At 38.9% G+C, this 18465-nt stretch overlaps 1 protein-coding gene and 1 long non-coding RNA gene across 2 annotated transcripts in view; one reads left to right on the top strand and one right to left on the bottom strand.

Moving 5' to 3' along the window:
- Positions 1-18465, top strand: part of LOC136265006 (myosin-IIIb-like) — a 120443-nt gene that overhangs the window by 72554 nt on the left and 29424 nt on the right. The gene's annotated exons all lie outside the window — the stretch shown is intronic.
- LOC136265010 (uncharacterized) lies at positions 1006-3510 on the bottom strand. The gene is made up of 3 exons (XR_010705346.1): positions 3117-3510; positions 1751-1822; positions 1006-1236 (listed from the first exon to the last, which is right to left on the bottom strand). It is a non-coding gene; the product is annotated as an uncharacterized lncRNA (long non-coding RNA).

Raw genomic sequence — 18465 nt, 5'->3', positions numbered from 1 at the left:
GTAAAGCAGAAACGCGCGCCGCAGACAATAAATGACGCGACCACTACGTGAGGATTTTACAAGAACGAACGTTGTCAAATTCGGCCTTCCTGTAATCCACCCGTCACTTACGCTATCCCTCTGAAACTCTGGAGTTGAACTCATCGTGTCACTAGTAACTACCACACAAGCAGTGAAGCAAATCCATGCCGATTGTTTTGTGATCGAGGTTGCCGACATCAAAGGGGAAGTTTCTTTTTTTTTTATTGCATGCGGTTAGATGCAACCGCAGGTGTATGCCTTGCGTTCCTTTGTGCATTCCGAACATTGATCGCCCTGTTATCGCTTCAGTATTCACTCAATCACCTCAAGATTCACATCATCGATTTCACCATACATGATTACCCTACAGTCGTGATTTCAGCACCAAACGAAGTTTCAGTCGTCCTCAGTCGACCTAGAGGCTAAATACAAATCCCAGATTGTTGTTTTCCGCAATACTCGCTTGGCATGTAGGGCAATGTGTCTTTAAACTGTTCTGAAAGTTTCGTTCAGATTGAAACATTTGTTTTCGAGAATGGCTAGTTTGAAATTTGAATTTAGTTGCCCCCACATCATTTGCTCTCTAAGAATTTTACTCGGATTTTAAAGAATGACGCAGAGCACAACTGCGGTCACTGGGTATTGATGAACTGGCGCTCTATGTAGTTAATCAGTACATATAGCCACCAAGAAGTGTGCTGCCATAGATTATAGTCCATAGATATAATCTATGGTGCTGCATACCATCCTTCATTTTGAAATTAGTCGCCCCCACATAATTTGTCCTCTAAGGGCACGGCTTAAAGAATGACACAAGAGTACAACTGCGGTTACCAGTTGTTGACACAAGCTGTGAGTAATTAGCACATGTAGCTAGCTTAAAAGGAAGTGTGCAAAATCGCCTAATACAATTGTCACCATGCATTATTGCATTTTATAGCACCCCCACACAAAATTACACATGTAATTATAACATACAGAGGAGACACATGAATACCAAACACTTTTCACAACAATAATGTAAGAATTGTACAATAATGACTGTAATATAACTGCTATGCAAATGTTTTCCAGTGGCCCGCCATGGTAGCAAGTCTCACATGACGGCATGTATATTCATCCAAACACAATGGGAGTAACGAGTAAGTATGATGACAACAAGTTGGTATGACTCCATTTGTAGAATCCAGATGAGTGGGTGTGGCTCCAGTATGTCTAAACAGTTAACAAACATTCCTGTTATAAATACGTGCTAGAGTTGCAATATAATAGTTTAGTATTTAAATGCAATAATACATAGTCTCCATTGCATCACTATCAAACGACACTAAGTGGAGGATATTGTTGCATCTCTAGTATGTACACTCTATCAGTACAACCTATCTTAATGGCCACTAGTATAGAAAGACAACCACTCTTGAAAAGCCAATTCCAATTGAGAATTTATACACTGTTACCTGCTGAATGAGTGAAGGTGGCAATAAACAAGTTCCACCGTAATTTATCCACTTGATCTGATCCTGTATATTCTGTCAGTGGATGAGATCCACTTGGCCAGGACAAAATGTGACTCAAGTGCCCTGGATGATCCATACTCAACCAACTTATGACCCAGTGGCACAATGGAACTGACTATTTATAGAGAATACAATTATATTTATTTCTAAGATGTGTGGATGTGTGGACACATTACAACACATTACATGTACATACAAGACATGCTACGTACTGTTTTAGCATTTCAAGTCACCACATTATACACGTACCAGTAAACAATGCTTCATAGTGCCCATCAGTAAACCTGAAGAAAAGTTATGAAAAATAAAAATTCACATAAGTACAATGAAACCTCATTAATATGGCCAGCTGTGGGACCAAAAAATTTGGCCTGAATAACAAGGTGGCCTTATTAATGAGGTCATAAGTAATGCTTAGCTATATTTGGGACCTACTAGAGGTGGCCAATATAATGAGGTGGTCTTATTAAAGAGGTGGCTACTAAGTGAGGTTTCACTGTACATATAGTTCACAATATTGTGAACAATATTAATATACACTGAAACTTGCAGGTCACTTCTTGTGGAAGATTGCTCTCTACACAAAATGACACATTCAGTGATTGTATTTAGATGGATGATACAGTAACGCATTGTGACTTCGATACTCGTGATGTGTCACTGCTAGGCAGCAACCATATACACGGCACTGCCACATCGCACTTGCTCACACACACAATTTTGCTAAAGATTTTACAAATTAATAATTAAGGGGTGTGGCAACTAGCTGTTTCGCTCGCAAAACTGTGTGGCAGCTGTTTCCCTTCTGTACAAGTGGCCACCAAGACAGGTCCACTGTGGATGAAAGCCAGGCATTAGATATTTGGTATTTTATGTGTTGAAGACATTCCAGGGCTTCTGGTAGTCTCAAATCTCACCACAGTTTAACTCAGGCAGTGTTGTGGTCACCACTAAACTACTGGAATGCTGTGTTATGTTCATCTTATGCTTGGCTACTATATTGTAGAACTGAAATGGATACTCTGAAAAATATATCCTATGGATAATGACTTCATCACTTTCTTCCTCAGGAGCTTATAAGGACCAATAGTGAAACTTTTTACACTTGGGGCTGACAGTCAACTGCCTATGTCTGAAGCAGTGCTTTTGGTGCTCTAACAGATTGGCTGCCCCCTTGCTGCCAGCACTCACTGTCTCATACACTGTCATACACTAAATCCATCTCTATAGCCAGTTAGAACAGCATGCTTCTTACCTTTTTTTAAGGCCGCATAATGCAGCCACCTCTATAAAAGGCAAGGTTAGAAAATTTTGTCCCTATGGCCTGAATAATGACCAGTTTTCACTGTACTATTAGTGATTAGTGATCATGGGGGATTATTTATTAAGATACTAGGATATACAAACACTACAACCTCTAAATATAGCAGTAAATTTTTTACCCTGGTCCAATGTCTCGTAATAATCGTGACTTCGTGAGAGACTCTACTGTGACAAATACATGTTTATCATGATATGTGCTAATCGCCTTTTTACAATTAAGTTTTACAACACAAATACATGTATAGTTAAACTCACCAATTGCGACTAAATCCCTTCAACACGAAAAGACAAGTAATGAGGCAACCTTGGAGACAACAGCCACACAAGCCTATTCTGGTGCGTTTATTTAGTAGTAATATAAATTTTAAATGCGTTTATTTACAACAGGACATAATTATGCGCCCCTCTATTGTCTCTGTACATACTTGCCTTTTCTTTACTATTCTCATTTCATTTCACAAGATCTCTTGGCAGGGGCGTAGCTTCTTCACTTGAATTAGTCAATGCTTGAAGTAGATCGAGATACTCTAATAGAACAGTCACATTTCTACAAGTGCCATATTTTTATATTGTAAAGTCTGTAAGTAGCTAGTAATTTAAACTATACAATCCGATGCTAAGCAGAAGTTGTAACTATGCTAAATATTGATTGCTGTGTTACAGCTGTTTTGTGACTGCTCTAATAGAGTATTTTGATCATTTCAATGCAGTACAAGATGAAAGGCAAAGTGTTGTTAAGGGTTTACTAGTTAAAATGGGTGTTAGTTGACTGCAGTTGCATGCCACTAACAGGGCCGTCCAGAGACATTAGAGGGCCCAGGGGAAAGAGTTAAAGAGGGGCCCAGGGGCAAGGAAGGGTGTAGATCCTGACTGCTCTATTAGAGTATATCGATCTTTCTTTAAACAGGTATTCAAGTGGCCCCTTTCGGGCTGTGGTAGGGGGCAAAATACCCCAGTTACCCCCAATGTGGGCGGCCCTGGCCACTAAAATTACACACTTTAATATTCTGTCACTGTAATCTGGGGTTTCTGTCAAAACCATGGAAACTCACCTACTGTTATCAACAGTGCATTGCTTATTCTAACAAAAAGTATTGAAATCCCATCCAAAAACAGCTTATAGCTGTAAAAAAAGTGCGCGTCCAAGTAAAGCAGGGTTAACTGCTACAAAAAGTAATGATATCATAATGCGGCCATGTGCGAGGTGTGCAAGTTGTAAAATTAATATTAGCTAATCAGAGAAAGCAATGTTATTGTTAAAGTGTTAATGAGAACTATGTGATGCTGCTAGTTTTTAAGTGTGTGAGCATCTTCATAAATGCCACATAAATTTAATTCTCAATAAAGCAATGTGTATATATAGATTCTCTGATAGTAATAAATAGTTTGAGTTTGGCCGCCTTTCCTGTATACAGCAATGCTACGAACAAAGGAAAGGTGGCCAAACTCAAACTATTTATTACTATCAGAGAATCTATACACATTGCTTTATTGAGAATTAAATTTATGTGGCATTTATGAAGATGCTCACACACTTAAAAACTAGCAGCATCACATAGTTCTCATTAACACTTTAACAATAACATTGTATTATCTGATTAGCTAATATTAATTTTGCCACTTGCACACCTCGCACATGGCCGCATTATGATATCATTACTTTTTGTCGCAGTTAACTCTGCTTTACTTGGACGCGCACTTTTTTTACAGCTATAAGCTGTTTTTGGATGGGATACATACATACATACATACATGCATGCATGCATGCATACATACATACATACATACATACATACATACATGCATACATACATACATACATACATACATACATTCATACGTACATACATACATACATACCTACATACATACATACGTACGTACGTACGTACGTACGTACATACATACATACATACATACATACATACATACATACATACATACATACATACATACATACATACATACATACATACATACATGTAACACTTTCACACCTCAGATCAAAGGAGCCGCCTGGGCTACATTTCGTATGTAGCCCAGGTAGCCGGGCTACATACAAAATGTAGCTGGTCTACATCTGGGCAGTGATTACATAGACATTGATGTTGAAATTGATTGTGGGATCGATCAACACTCACTTGATTAGGATGCATGACTTGGATTTTGCTATGAAATCCACTCAGACAGAGAGCGTTTTGTTATCCTCGTCATCCTATGAGTTGAAAAACATTGGGCTAAGGTGAAAACTAGTGCTATAGCTTATTCATCAATTGTTTCCACACATTTTTTAATAAGGACACGCCCCCATTACGAAGCTACCACTCTGTATGGAGTAACCACTCTACAAGCAAGCTTACCTGTCTAGGCCTTTAGTGAACTGCGTAGTTTTTCCATAAACGATTCAATAACACTGATTAAAACATTAAACTCGCATAACGGAAATTCTCCGTGATATCTCTAGGCTATGTCTGTGTATCATAACCGAACGTAACCAGGACATACTAGCTGCTGACCCATAATCAAAATTTTAGGTATGCATACATAATACATCCAGTGGCTGCACTCGTATTGGCTTGGGTGATTGATCGCCTTATACAGGCTATCAGCCTAATAAGTGTTACATATTCGGGCTTTGCCTAATTTGTATGCCCTCATGTCCGTGTTACAACTGTATGTATGCATGTATGTATGTATGTATGTATGTATGTATGTAATAGTTGTATCATGTACCCGAGTGAACATGGTATCATGTTCACTCGGGTACATGATACAACTATTATATGTTCACCCAAGCTTTGGGTGAACATATCAGGCAAATCACAAGGGCACGTGATACAACTGATATGTACCATGTAGGCTAATAGCCTACTGTGGTGGGCGACTAATCAGTAATCACCCAAGCCAATACGAGGCAACCAGCTGGATATATAGAGAGTCTTGTAAAATTCGATTATGGGTCAGCACAAGTAACGTTGCAGTTACGTTTGTTAACATAAACGGGAAAATCCTATGAATATCACGGAAACACTCAATTTTGTGATTTAACAAGTGTTTCAAAGTTGCTACATCGTTTAACCACTGTTTACAAACATCCAGAGGGGTAAGCTTCGCTGTAGAGTGGTTACCTCGTGATATACGAAAAGTGGGCGCGGTACGTAATCAAACACGCGGACACGCAATTGTAAATTAACCATGACACTAGTTCTCACCTTAAACTTCCGTTTGTCAACTCATAGGGTGGTAACTGGTAAGGGTGTCGAATCACCTTCGTATGAGTGCTGTAGAATGCAAAATCGGGTTCATGGTTTTCATCACGTGAGTAATAATAAACTCCCACAATCAAATACTGCCAGGATTCTTATAAAAACAAACAACGTTACCTCATCAGATATATCAAGGCCATGGTACATTTAAGTGTATCAAGCCAGCCATAGTTTATTTTAAATGTACCATAGCCAGCCATGGTTTAACTTAAATGTACCATGGCCAGCCAGGGTTTATAAGATATGTATCTTGGAATTTGGCTTTGAAGTTAGGTGGTTTCATGGTACATGTAGTAGTTGTAACACGGGCATAAGGGTTTTGCCTGATATGTATATATTCCCGACTGTTGCATAACTCCTCTCAAAATGACCTTCAAGCTGTTTTAGATGATTCACATTTCAAACAGCTTATAATCAGTTCTACTATTCGTGATCAAGCACGTCTGCGTACTTTATCAAATTCTTCTGGCACCAGCAGTGGTTGGCTTAAAGCACTGCCACAGCCTGCTTTGGGTCTAGCTATTCCTCCTCACGATTTCACTATAGCTTTACGCTTGTGGCTTGGCATTCCTTTGTTCCCTTCCTAACCTCTTTGTACTTGTCTATCTGTAATTGACCAGTTTAGTGATCATCTGCTGGGGTCCTCTCATGGCCCCTTGAGGATCCAGTATCATAATGCTTTAGTGTCTATTGTGCACCATGCCTTGCTCAAAGATCACTGTTCTTAGGGAGCAAGGCATTTCATCTGACCAATCTCGTCCTGGTGACATATACCACCCTGATTTCCATCTTGGTTGTTCTGCCTATTTTGATCTCTCCGTCAGGAGTATCACTCAGTTGGCTGTCATATCTTCTGCTTCTTCTCAGGCTGGGGTGGTTGTTAGAGTTTATACACTGACAACAAAATTTACAACAACAGTTTAATCAATAGAATACACTACTAACGCACTGGGTACAGTAACAATAGAACAATACAAAAAGAACAGTTAAATTAATACTTTGCATCAGAAGATTTACAATATAAATTACTTAATGCATGAAAACCTATAAAAACAACCACAAGTACATATAATTACACCAGTGAAATAAATATTTCTACAAACACTAAATATGTGTTCCTATAAAATGTCACACTTCATGCATATTTTTATAAACACATATACTTAAAAGTGCATTCTTTAACACTCCTCCTCACTTTTAAGAATAATGTTCTGGTATTTGTTTAACTCCCATCATTTCATGTAATTTACAGAACCGTTCATGACTAAGTGCTTTTGTAAAAATATCAGCAGTCGTCTCTTCTGTAGCACAATATTTTAGAGTTACAGTACTCTTGTTTACTTGTTCACGGATTTGATGTCTATGTGCTTGGCTCTACGTATACCATGTGACTGAGGATTTTAGCCAAAGTACTAACAGTGTAAGTGATATCTGGCCTAGTGCTTACCGATAGGTAAAGCAAATCTCCAATTGCAGATTGATAACGTTGTTGATCTAGGCAATCTTCACTGTTGGAAGATTTTGTAAGCTTTGCCCCAGGATCAACAGGTGTGCTAACTGGCTTGCAATCTTGCATGCCAAACGTTTGGAGAATCTTACTAATGTAAGCTGGTTGCCCAATCCAAATTCTTTCAGAGCTCTCATCTTGGAGGATTTTTATTCCCAGGAAATGGTGTAATTTTCACATGTCCTTAAAATCAAACTTCTGCGGAAGAGCATAGTTTATTTTTTATATTCTCTTTTCATCCTTTTCAACAAGGATGATTTAATCAACATAAACACCAATAAAGAACATATCTCCTCCTGCATCTGCATATATGCAAGGATCACTCTCGGATTGACGGAAGCCCATTTGCTTAAGCTGGTAATGTAAGGCCACTTCCAGCAATGAGGAGACTGTTTAAGGTCATAAATGTTCTTCTTAAGTTTACAAAGAAGATGCTCTTTGCCATTAGCAGCAAAACCTTCTGGTTGCTTCATGTAGACCTCCTCCTCAAGCTCGCCATTCAAGAAAGCTGTGGTTACATCAACTTGATATAGCTTAAGACCACACTGGATAGCTAATGCTATCAAAACATGGACTGATTCAAGCTGAACAACTGGACAAAATGTCTTATCATAATCAGTGCCATATTTTTGTGAAAACCCATTGGCAACTAATCTCGCTTTGTATCACTTGATCATTCCATCTGCACCAGTTTTGATCTTGTACACCCATTTGCTTCCTACAGCTTTTCTGCCTTTGGATAGCTCAACTAGGTTCCACACTTTGTTATGGTCCAATGAGTTCATTTCAGCATCCATAGCTTCCATCCAGCGTGAGCTATCAGGGCTGGATAAAGTTTCCTGAAGAGTAGTGGGTTCCTTTCCATTTCGAGTACATGCATTTGCTCTCTCTCCATAAAAATCTGGAGGTCGTCTTTCTCGTTCTGACCTTCTAAGGAAAGGTTCAGCAACTGACTGGCAAGTTGGTTGCCCCTGGCTAGGTACCTCACACTCTGAGAAGTCTACAACAAAGTGATAACCAGTTTCACTATTAATTTTGTTTCTGGTTCAAGTACTCGCTCATTTTCACAAACCTTTACATCACGGCTATAAAACACTTTGAGGCAATTTGTATCATAAACCGATAGCCTTTGGTTCCTTGACCATACCCAAGAAAAATACATTTTCTTGCTTTGGAATCAAGTTTCTTCCTCTCGTCTTTCGGAATATGTGCAAATGCACCACAGCCAAAAACTTGCAAATGTTTCACCCTTGGTTTTTTATTTGTCCAAGCTTCATAAGGTGTCAGTCCTTCAAGCACTTTAGTTGGGCTCAAATTTCTCAGATAAGCTGCTATAGATAGCGCTTCACCCCAGAATTTGTGAGGAAGTTTGGAATCGATAAGCATTGAGTGAATCGTTTCTACAAGAGTTCTATTAAGCCTCTCTGCATCACCATTTTGTTCAGGTGTTTTGGGTACCGTGTGTTCATGAAGTACTCCCTCTGTTTTCAGAAACTCCTCAAATTTGTTCGAGGTATATTCTCCACCGTTATCTGTGCAATGCACTTTCAATTCTTGCCCACTCTGTTTCTCAACCAAGGCCTTCCATTCGACAAAACGATCAAATACTTCAGCTTTGTGATTTAAGGTATACACCCAAACATAACGTGTTTTGTTGTCAATAAAGGTAAGAAAATATTCAGCACTGCCAATTTATTTTGTGCTAAGTTTTCCACAAACGTCACTGTGCACCAAGCCAAGCAACTCCTTTGAATGAGTGCCACTTGAGGTAGGCATTGGACTTTTATGATGCTGACCACCAATGCAGGTTTCACAAAAATTTATCTCCTTTGACGCATCATAATCAAAACTATCAACAAGCCCCTTTTTAGCCAATTTCCTTAGACCGTTTTCTCCAAGGTGCCCATAACAGTGATGCCAAAGAGTTTCTTTATTCTCCCTTTTGTCAATGCTTACATTCATTAGCTGGTTTTGACTTTGCTTACAATTTAAATAGTAGAGGCTACCCAACTTCGTAGCTATAGCTAATGCCTTTCCCTTTTTGTTTAATATTGTACAAACATTCTTGTTAAAACAAACTGTTTTACCAGCTTCTGACGCTTTGGTAACACCTAACAAATTATAAGCAAGCTTAGGTACACACAAAACATTATTTAAGTTGCACCTTTTAATTTTTCCACTTGGTAGTCTTGATTCTAGTGTGACAATTCCCTGACCAACAGCTTCCAGAGTGTGTCCATCACCTAAAGTCACTTCTTGTGGCTTCTTCAAACTAATAAATTGTTTAAATAACTGTTGATCATTGCACATATGGCAAGTGGCTCCTGAATCAACAATCCAATTGTTTTTGGACTCTGAAGAAGTTAACAGAGCATGAGTACCAGTGCATCATTTTCACTACTTCCTTGCTTCAAAGTTACTTTGTTTGCTTTGTGTTTCTCTTCTTTCTTGGCATTAAGCCTTCCTTTCTTCTCCTTGTCAAGGGTTAGTTTATGACAGTTACGCTTGAAATGTCCTGGCTTTCCACAGTAATGATAATCGAATGGCTTTTGATTAAACTGAGTCTGAGATACCAATGCCTTGGTACGCCCATCTTCCTTTTCTCTTTTCTCTTTCAGTTTGTGCTCTTCATGTAGTAGGCGCTCTGTGGCAGTTTCCATCTTAGGTACTGTTTCATTTGTCTCTAAAGCAGTGACCAACATGTCAAAGGAATCAGGTAAGTTTGCAAGTAAGTGCACTACACGATCTTCTTCAGACACAGGATCACCAACAACAGCTAGGGCATCAAACACCTCAGTAATAGCTTTGATATTCCCTTCCTCCCTCCTTTAGGCAGAGTACATATAGTTTGTGTCGAAGTTCCAGTTTATTGGCCCAAGTCTTCTTCTGAAACTGATCAGACAATTTCTTCCATACAACAACTGGATCTTCTGTCTCCCCAATAAGATATAGCAAAGAAGGTTCAAGTGTCAAAACAATCAGTGCTAGAGCACAGTCCCTTCTTGCCACAAACTTGGCATACTTTTCAGCATCATCTTCTTCTGGAGGAGTTTCTGTTCCATTAACAATGCCCCATAGGCTGTCCTTCATGAGTGCCATTCTACATTACACTTTCCATGTGGGATAGTTTACCCCATTCAATGGAACAATTGACACAGATTTTAGTTCTGCCATGATACTTCAAAACAATCACAAGTATACAGCACAAGTTCAATAGTTTCTTACACAGAGACTGGAGAGCCTGGGCCTATAACCTGTTAGAGTTTATACACTGACAACAACACTAGCAACAACAGTTTAATCAATAGAATACACAACTAACGCACTGGGTACAGTAACAATAGAACAATACAAAAAGACTAATACTTTACGCCAGAAGACTTACAATATAAATTACCTAATGCATGAAAACCTATAAAAACAATCACAAGTGCGTATAATTACACCAATGAAATAAAGATTTCTACAAACACTAAATATGTGTTCCTATAAAATGTCACACTTCATGCATATATGTATAAACACATATACTTAAAAGTGCATTCTTTAACAGTGGCTGCGTCTGTTGGTGAAATAGCTAAGGACACTCAATATCAGGACTTTGTGAATGGTATCGGAGGAGATTTTATCCCTCGTGTATGTGAGACCTTCGGTGTTTGGTCACCATATGCCCTATCAATTTTAGGATGTATAGCTGACAGAACAACTGTTAGAAATGGTTTACCTCGAAAGTTTGCTAGGCGCCAACTTCTCCAGCAACTGTCTGTGACTTTGTGGAGGTATAATGTGAAAATGATACTCTGCCAGTATTCGCTAACTGCTGAGGACAAATTTCCTGACTTTGACATTGGTTATGTTAAGTACGTAGCTAGTAATAAGTATATAGGTAGTAGTTAGATAATAAATAGTAGTATGTTACCAGTACTTGGTTTAATGATATGTAACACTTATCAGGCTGATAGCCTGTACAGAGTGATCAATCACCCAAGCCAATGCGAGTGCAGCCACTGGATTTATTGTATATGCATACCTAAAATTTTTGATTATGGGTCAGCAGCTAGAACGTTCTGGTTACGTTAGGTTAGATGAATGGACATATCCTAGAGATATCACGGAGAATTTCAGTTACACGAGTTTAATGTTTTAATCAGTGCATAGATAATATGTGACTGGGCCTGCGAAAACAGGGCATTAGGACACAAACTACGTATACCCTATCACACTACAAGTCATATCTCAGTATTGAAACAGAATATTTGCATTCTGTAACTTGCATCATAAAGCCAAATAGATGCATGCTAAGGGCTAAAAGTTCATTGCCATAGAATAATAGTATGAAAAGTTATGAGTCAAGGATGTTTGAAAAAGTAGGCAAAAATCATGTGCCCACATGTCCTGTTTTTGCAGGCCCAGTCACATATATATCTTACCCGGGATTGGAAACTGGAGACAATTCAATTCAAAAAGAGCGAGCTGTCAGCGTTGCAATAATTAAAACCTTTTCTTTGATCAGTATGGATTTATCTGGCTAAAGAAGAACGAAGAGTAATGGCAAGTAAGCCTTCTAGAAGCAGACATGAAAAGGATTTCTTATTATGGTAAGTGTTATACTGTTGTTTTACTGGTGTAAGATCATCTAAATTTCGAGAGCAAATCTTGTAGAATGCATTTTGTGCAAAAATGACAATTTGATCGCACCCTCGAGGTTCGGGGCTCTGTGAGCACGATAGAAGCATTCTTTTTCCATGTAAAATGAAACTGATTGAAAGCTAAGACATTAGCAGATCCACTCATGTAAGACAAAACCTTTAGCTCCGTCGTTCTGTGATGAAATGGCAACATGAACTGTGAAGTAAGCATTTTTGTAGTACTACAGTTTGGGGTTTACAGGCTTACTTTCTGACATATTTCTAGTAATTCATATAATTATATATACAAACAAATGAGAGTGCCTTTAAAAGCTATTTTCCTGTGCTGTTGTAGTGAAATATTCGATTCTTTGAAGCACATGCAAGTATTTCAATTTAGCTACAACTACTTATTTTACAATGATTATTATTTCCACTCTACAAATGACAGGAGAGATCATAGAAAGCTTAGACTTAGTAGTAAAAGCACTTTCAGCCTAAACACAAGGGATTTCCAGTGTCCATCCCACTGAGAGGTGTGTCAATATATTGAAGGTGTCTGCTGCTGTCGTCTATACCGATGTCTTCCTACACTGACACTGCACCTGATATCAAGTCTTAGAAAGGTTGTACTGCAGAGTGAAGTGATATACCTGTCATCCCTTAAGATATTGTATAATGTGTATATATGCAATTATGCATATACTTTGTTTCCTACAGGGTGAATTTTGGATTGATACAATCCAAAAACTAATTTTCTATATTTGAAGTTAAGATGATGGAACATTAAGGAACACTTTTTGCGGATGTAAATTATATGCAAAACAGAAATTCTGAAACATTGTGATACATGACTAGCATTAGAAGACAAACTGTACTGGAGCTGCTCCTGCAGAAACATTCCCTTGTGTGAATATAGTTACTAGACTCAATTTTTATTTTGCACCAAGTTTATATCAATGTATTGCTGTAATCACAAAGTAATAATAGCATTGTGAACAATTACATATACGTAGATGTTTCGTATTTTTCTTACATTATACATGCTATCGTACAAGTCTCTATGTAAGCTTTTTAGTGCTGGTTGCTTAATTGTTTTGGTTGATTTCAACCCAGAAGCTTGCATATGAAAATCCACAAATTGGTATGCATAGTTGGACTATTTCTTTGAGCAGTGCTTCATGTACGTTCTCTCTCACATTCTAATTTTCTTACGTAGATGTCTACAAACATAGCCGGCAGCATAACAAAGAGCATTGCCCTCACAATGTGGTATAACTGGCTTGGCAACTTAAAATCAAAACTGTGTGAAACTTGAGCTGTTTTCAGCAGCAAAACACCAGCTGTACTAGCAAACAGGCTCTGTGTCACTTCCTTTTGCTTCTATTGCCTTTGTGGACTTGATAATAAAAGCATCATCCTTCTGAATGCAAAAGAGTCTTCTGTTTTGGCACCTGTAATGAAAAGAACCAGAGACAGTATTTCATTCCGGCAGTTATTTATCACCATACCATACAAAACACTAAATGACGGTTTACAAATGAGTATTAAGCTACCTAATACTGTATCATTCAAAATCGTCTTAAAATCATTGGACAACAATCGTGCTTCTAGTAATAATTCATTATCACAGTCCTTTGCTAAGTTGATGTTCTCAGGTACGACTGCAGCTGCTATGCAGCTGTTAGCCTCTGAACCCGGGAGAGGAGGAGTTCTGCGTTTAGATGATACCATACCTGGATCTGTTAAAGTATATGATATTCTCAAGTCAAAACATCCTGCTGCTGCCCCATTACATTATGAAGCTTTACTACCTGACAGTGTTACTACAAATCCTGTGCATCCTGTTATCTTTGATGCATTGGATGGTCCAGCTATAAAAGCTGCTGCCCTGCGAACTTCAGGTGCTGCTGGACCTTCTGGAATTGATGCTCACGGTTGGCGAAGACTATGTTCCTCCTTCCGCTCTGCTTCGGATGAACTGCGTTCTTCCATTGCTTTATTACCCCGTCGTTTGTGTACCATGTTTGTTGATCCTGTAATGATTTCCCCCCTGATGGCTTGTCGGCTGATAGCTTTAGACAAGAAACCAGGTGTCCGACCTATTGGCATTGGTGAAACAGTTAGACGTATTATTGCTAAAGCTATTTTGTGTGTGATTGATGAAGATGTTCAGTTTGCTGCTGGCTCTTTGCAACTGTGTGCAGGACAACCATCAGGAGGGGAAGCTGCTGTTCATGCTATGAGGGAAGCTTTTAATGATGATGATACTGAGGGCATGCTACTAATTGATGCTACTAATGCTTTCAACTCTCTTAACAGAGCCGTGGCTTTGTACAACATCCAGCATCTCTGTCCATCATTTTCCACCATTCTAATAAATACTTACCGACACCCTGCTTGCCTCTTTGTTGATGGTGATGTTCTCTACTCTGAGGAAGGGACAACTCAAGGTGACCCGCTTGCAATGCCATTTTATGCTCTAGCCACTGTACCTTTAATTCAGAAACTCACTGCACCTGTCACTCAGGTGTGGTATGCAGATGATGCTGCTGCCTGTGGTAAAATCTCTGCTCTTCGTATGTGGTGGGACCAAGTTTCCTCACTGGGTCCTAGCTTTGGTTACTTCCCCAATGCAAAGAAGACATGGCTTGTTACTAAGACTCAGTTTTGCTCTATTGGTAAGGAACTGTTTCATGACTCAGCTGTAAATGTTACGTCTGATGGCAGACCTCACCTTGGTGATCCAGTTGGCACCTCTGAGTATGTGCAAAGATTTACTTTTGATAAGATTAACCAGTGGGTTTCTGAAGTTAATACACTCTCCTCCATCGCTATCTCCCAACCTCATGCTGCTTATACATGTTTTACTCATGGACTATTTAGCCGTTGGCTGTATGTAACACATACAATCCCTGATACATCTTCTAGTTTCCAGTCACTTGAGAAAGCCTTATTGACAAAGTTTATTTCAGCCTTGACTGCCCTTGACCCTCCTGGTACTCTTCAACGTTCACTCTTTGCCCTTCCAACTAAATTTGGTGGTCTAGGCATTGTTGCACCTGATTCTTTATCATCTATTGAGTTTTCTGCTTCAATGTATGTCACAGCACCCTTACGATCACTCATTTTATCACAGAATTTTGGCTATACTGCCGATACTTGTTGTAGCCTGTACTCCCGTAAGCTTGAAATTAAACAATCCAAGACTATCAATTTGTCCACTCTTTCTAAGGAACCGTTCTCTAAGCTTACTCCCACTCTTCAGAGGGCTGTTACTTTAGCACCGGAAAAGGGTGTTTCTAGCTGGCTTACTGCCCTACCTGTGCAGGAACATGGTTTCTCCCTACACAAGACTGCCTTTCAAGATGCCCTTGCTTTGAGGTATGGCTGGATGCCCTCTCGTACACCTTCCCACTGTGCATGTGGTACCAACTTTTCTGTTAATTATGCCCTATCTTGTCCAAAGGGTGGATTCCCTTCAATATGCCACAACGAAGTGAGGGATATCACAGCTGAATTATTATCTGAAGTGTGCCATGATGTGGAGGTTGAGCCTCATCTGCAGCCTCTAAGTGATGGAAGGTTTCAACAGAAGACTGCCAACACTCAGGATGGCGCACGCTTGGACATTGCCATGAATGGAGTTTGGGGTGGTCGTTATGAAAAATGTTATACGGACGTCAGAGTTTTTAACCCACTTGCACCATCCAACAGCGGAACCACCCTTCAGTCATGTTACAGGAAACACGAAATAACAAAGAAGAGAGCTTATGAGTTACGAATCCGTTAAGTGGAACACAGTTCTTTTACCCCTCTAGTGTTCTCTGCTTCCGGAGGAATGGGCCATGAAGCCAGTGTATTTTACAAGAGATTGGCAAGTTTATTGTCTGACAAATGGAATGACCCTTATGCCACAGTACTAGGATGGATTAGATGTAAATTGTCATTTTGTTTGCTGCATTCAGCAATCCAGTGCATTAGAGGAACGCGGTCTTCACAAGGTCATTGCATCAAAAGTGCTCCTGTGGCCTTGGCGCTATCAGAGACTCAGTTTTTGATTTAATTGTTTAACTGTTTATTTGTATGTTCTAATCTTATTTTCTTTATATCTTCCAAAAAAATAAATAAATACTGTATAATTTGTTTAACAACGACGATGGACCGTCACCATTATTCCCACACGCTGTTTTCTTCATTCTACTGCGGGTTCTTTTTGTTCCATCTTAAATAACACGGACTAATGTAACGGAGTTATGTTACATTAAGTTAGCCCTTTGCAACGCTGAGTGAATCTGTTGATTGGTATTAATTGCCTCTGTTTCCAATCCCGGCTAAGGTATATGTTATCTATGATCAGTGCTATTGAATCATTTATGGAAAAATTACGAAGTTCACTAAAGGTCTAGACTGGTAATCTTGCTTGTAGAGTGGTCAAGTTACTCCATGCAGACTGGTAGCTTTGTGATAGGGGCGTGTCCGTATTCAAAAACGTGCATAAACGATCGGTGAATAAACTATAGCACTAGTTCTCACCTTAGCCCAATGTTTTTCAACTCGTAGGGTGGCGAGGATAACAAAACGCTCTCCGTTTGAGTGGTTTTCATAGCGAAATCCAGGTCATGCATCCTAATCACGTGAGTATTAATCGATCCCCACAATCGATTTCGGCATCAACGTCTATATAATTTTTATTTTTATTTTTATTGCTTATCCCTAAAATCCTTATATATATATTAAACAACGCTAGCAAAAACTACTATATACTACTAATTAAGGGAAAAGGGGATTGTCATCAATATCACTGCCTTGAAGGGCCCAGTACCTTAAAATCATTCTGGCATTATTCATCCACAATGTAACAGAGAGTTGCTGAAGCAGGTTCTTTCTAGCCACTTTAGGTGGGACAACTCTATATAATCACTCCCCAGTTGTAGCCTGGTGTACATTTCGTATGTAGCCCGGCTAGCTGGGCTACACCGACTAGCTGGGCTACATACAAAATGTAGCCCGGGTGGCTCCTTTGATTTTGAAAGTGTTAAATACACATATACATATCTTTAGCTATATAGGCCTACGTAACACAAATTACAAGAATAATAAAATCTGTCACTCTGCATGGTTAATCTTTTGCTCTGATAAATCTCTTTTAGCTATACTAAGATGTCTAACCAATTAATCCATACTGGGTTTAGAAATAAGTACATCCACTAAATGAATAAAAATTTCAAATGGGGAATTGGGATCGCTAAAAAAAGCCACAAAAAAGAAAGGATCGCTGGGGTGGTAATGTAAACCACAAATCCCTGTTTTTACTCTGTCACAGCAACATTTTTGCTACATTAAGTTGAAATAGAGATTTGTGGTTTACATTACCACCCCCAGCGATCCCTTCTTGTTTTGTGGCTTTTTTAGCAGTCCCTATTTCCCATTTGAAATTTGAAATTTGAAATTTTTATTCATTTAGTGTATGTACTTATTTCTAAATCCAGTATGGATTAATTGGTTAGACATCTTAGTATAGCTAACAGATTTATCAGAGCAAAAGATCAACCATGCAGAGTGACAGATTTTATTATTCTTGTAATTTGTGTTACGTAGGCCTATATAGCTAAAGATGGCACTCTGACTTGTAAAAAGCACTAAGGTAGATACCACACATGCATGCCTATAGCTATTATGCATGTGAAATTATAGTCTTGGCGCTCTCAGTTGTCATCATTACACTGGCATCCTTAGTGCTAATAGTATCTAATCCAAAACAGCCAAGCTGTAAAAAAAGAGTGCGGCCCTCAAAAAGCAATGGTGAAAAATAAGATGTGAAATCCAAGGTGGCAGCCAAGAAATGGCTGTGATGGTAGGTTAATAGCAAAATTTTTAATAATGACAATTCAGGTCCTCCAAGTTTCAGTAGGATTCAGCACCAAATTCACCTGAATTGTCATTATTAAAGTTTTTACCATTAACCTACCATCACAGCCATTTCTTGGCCGCCACCTTGGATTTCACATCTTTTCACCATAGCCTTTTTGGGGGCTGCAGTCTTTTTTTTACAGCTTGGCTGTTTTGGATTATATATCACTTCTTTTTGTATTTGTATACCCCAAAGCCAGCCTATGGCCGGCTTAGGGGCTTTTTGAACCTATCTTTTTTCTTTACCAAAGGAAAAATAAAAAACAGATTTTTAATACTTTAACTATTTT

This window comes from Dysidea avara, chromosome 8 (genome assembly GCF_963678975.1).
Source record: "Dysidea avara chromosome 8, odDysAvar1.4, whole genome shotgun sequence".
Taxonomy (NCBI): domain Eukaryota; kingdom Metazoa; phylum Porifera; class Demospongiae; order Dictyoceratida; family Dysideidae; genus Dysidea; species Dysidea avara.
Note: the sequence above shows the minus strand (reverse complement) of the source record. Positions and strands in the feature narration are given on the sequence as shown.